At 61.3% G+C, this 2,803-nt stretch overlaps 1 long non-coding RNA gene across 1 annotated transcript in view; it reads left to right on the forward strand.

The window, feature by feature from the left end:
- LOC110391913 overlaps positions 1-2,803 on the forward strand; it is a 6,021-nt gene continuing 3,218 nt past the window's right edge. The window contains exon 1 of the long non-coding RNA XR_002434177.1: positions 1-70. This is a non-coding gene — a long non-coding RNA (uncharacterized LOC110391913). The remainder of the gene's footprint in view (positions 71-2,803) is intronic.

Below are 2,803 nucleotides of genomic sequence, written 5' to 3' on the forward strand. Positions count from 1 at the left end.
CTTTGCCTTCGCGGCGCTGGCCGTGGTTTTCTCGTCTTACATCACCCTGGTGGTGCTCTTCGTCCCCAAGGTGACGGCGGCTCCGGGTGTAACCTCGCTCCGGGTGTAACCTCGCTCCGGGTGTAACCTCGCTCCGGGTGTAACCTCGCTCCGGGTGTAGTCCAGGTGTAGCCGTGCTCCGGGTGTAGCCTTGCTCCGGGTGTAACGCTCCTCCAGGTGTAGTCCTGCTCCAGGTGTAGCCTTGCTCCAGGTGTAGCCCTGCTCCGGGTGTAGCCCTTCTCTGGCTGTAGCCTTGCTCCGGGTATAACCCTGCTCCAGGTGTAACTCTCCTCCAGGTGTAGCCGTGCTCTGGGTGTAGCCCTCCTCCAAGTGTAGCCCTTCTCCAGGTGTAGCCTTTGCTCCGGGTGTAGCCATGCTCTGGGTATAACCCTGCTCTGGGTGTAGGCTTTTTCCGGGTGTAGCCTTGCTCCGGGTGTAGCCCTGCTCCCGGTGTAGCCATGCTCCGGGTGTAGCCGTGCTCCGGGTATAACCCTGCTCCGGGTGTAGCCTTGCTCCGGGTGTAACTCTCCTCTGGGTGTATCCATGCTCCGGGTGTAACCGTGCTCCAGGTGTAGCCTTGCTCCAGGTGCAGGCTTTTTCCAGGTGTAGTCCTGCTCCGGCTGTAGCCTTCCTCCAGGTGTAGCCATGCTCTGGGTATAACCCTGCTCCAGGTGTAGCCTTGCTCCGGGTGTAGCCCTGCTCCGGCTGTAGCCCTCCTCCAAGTGTAGCTCTCCTCCGTGTGTAGCCCCGCTCCAGGTGTAGCCGTGCTCCTGCTGTAGCCTTGCTCCGGGTGTAACTCTCCTCCGGGTGTAGCCCCACTCCAGGTGTAGTCCTGCTCCAGGTGTAGTCCTGCTCCAGGTGTAGCTGTGCTCCGGGTGTAGCCCCACTCCAGGTGTAGCCCTGCTCCGGGTGTAGCCCTTCTCTGGCTGTAGCCTTGCTCCGGGTGTAGCCCCGCTCCAGGTGTAGCCCTGCTCCGGGTATAACCCTGCTCCGGGTGTAGCTCTCCTGCAGGTGTAGCCTTGCCCCGGGTGTAGCCACGCTCCAGGTGTAGCCCCGCTCCGGGTGTAGTGGAGCTCTGAGTGTAGTGGTGCTCTGGGTGTAGCCTTGCTCCTGGTGTAGCCGTGCTCCAGGTGTAGTCCTCCTTTGGGTGTAACTCTTCTCCAGGTGTAGCTGCGCTCCAGGTGTAGCCTTTCTCTGGCTGTAGTCATGCTCCAGGTGTAGCCTTGCTCTGGGTGTAACTCTCCTCCAGGTGTAGTCCTGCTCCAGGTGTAGCCCTCCTCTGGCTGTAGCCTTTCTCCGGGTGTAGCCTTGCTCCCAGTGTAGCCATGCTCTGGGTGTAGCCCTCCTCCAAGTGTAGCCCTCCTCCAGGTGTAGCCTTGCTCCAGGTGTAGCCGCACTCCGGGTATAACCCTGCTCCGGGTGTAGCCTCACTCCAGGTCTAGTCCTCCTCCGGGTCTAGCCCTGCTCCAGGTGTAGCCTTGCTCCGGGTGTAGCCTTGCTCCAGGTATAACCCTCCTCCGGGTGTAGCCCCACTCCAGGTGTAGCCTTGCTCCAGGTGTAGCCTTGCTCCAGGTGTAGCCCTGCTCCGGGTGTAGCCCTTCTCTGGCTGTAGCCTTGCTCCGGATGTAGCCTTGCTCCGGGTGTAGCCCTCCTCCAGGTGTAGCCACGCTCCAGGTGTAGCCGTGCTCCAGGTGTAGCCCTGCTCCGGGTGTAGCCGTACTCTGGGTGTAACTCTCCTCCAGGTGTAGTCCTGCTCTGGGTGCAGGCTTTTTCCAGGTGTAGCCTCGCTCCGGGTGTAGCCTTGCTCTGGGCATAGCCCTTCTCCAGGTGTATCCTCTCTTCTCCGGGTGTAGCCTTGCTCCAGGTGTAGCCGTGCTCCGGGTATAACCCTGCTCCGGGTGTAGCCTTGCTCCAGGTGTAGCCCCACTCCGGGTGTAGTGGTGCTCCGGGTGTAGCCCTCCTCCAGGTGTAGCCTTGCTCTGGGTGTAGCCTTGCTCCTGGTGTAGCCATGCTCCTTGTGTAGCCGTACTCCGGGTGTAACTCTCCTCCAGGTGTAGCCTTGCTCTGGGTGTAGCCATGCTCTGGGTATAAACCCTGCTCCGGGTGTAGCCCCACTCCAGGTGTAGCCCTTCTCCAGGTGTAGCCGTGCTCCGGGTCTAGCCCTGCTCCAGCTGTAGCCCTCCTCTGGGTGTAGCCCTGCTCCCGGTGTAGCCTCACTCCAGGTGTAGCCGTGCTCCAGGTGTAGCCCTTCTCCAGGTGTAGCCTTTCTCTGGGTGTAGCCGTGCTCCTGCTGTAGCCTTGCTCCGGGTGTAACTCTCCTCTGGGTGTATCCATGCTCCGGGTGTAACCGTGCTCCAGGTGTAGCCTTGCTCCAAGTGTAGCCCCACTCCAGGTGTAGCCTTGCTCCAGGTATAGCCATGCTCCGGGTGTAGCCTTTGCTCCGGGTGTAGCCGTGCTCCAGGTATAGCCCTGCTCTGGGTGTAGCCCCACTCTGGGTGTAGCCCTCCTCCAGGTGTAGCCTTGCTCCGGGTGTAACTCTCCTTCGGGTCTAGCCTTGCCCTGGGTGTAGCCTTGCTCTGGGTGTAGCCTTGCCCTGGGTGTAGCCTTGCTCCGGGTGTAGCCTTGCTCCGGGTATAACCCTGCTCCAGGTGTAGCCCTCCTCCAGGTGTAGCCTTGCTCCAGGTGTAGCCATGCTCTGGGTATAACCTTGCTCCAGGTGTAGCCCTCCTCCAGGTGTAGCCTTGCTCCAGGTGTAGCCATGCTC

This window comes from Numida meleagris, unplaced genomic scaffold (assembly GCF_002078875.1).
Source record: "Numida meleagris isolate 19003 breed g44 Domestic line unplaced genomic scaffold, NumMel1.0 unplaced_Scaffold628, whole genome shotgun sequence".
Taxonomy (NCBI): Eukaryota; Metazoa; Chordata; class Aves; order Galliformes; family Numididae; genus Numida; species Numida meleagris.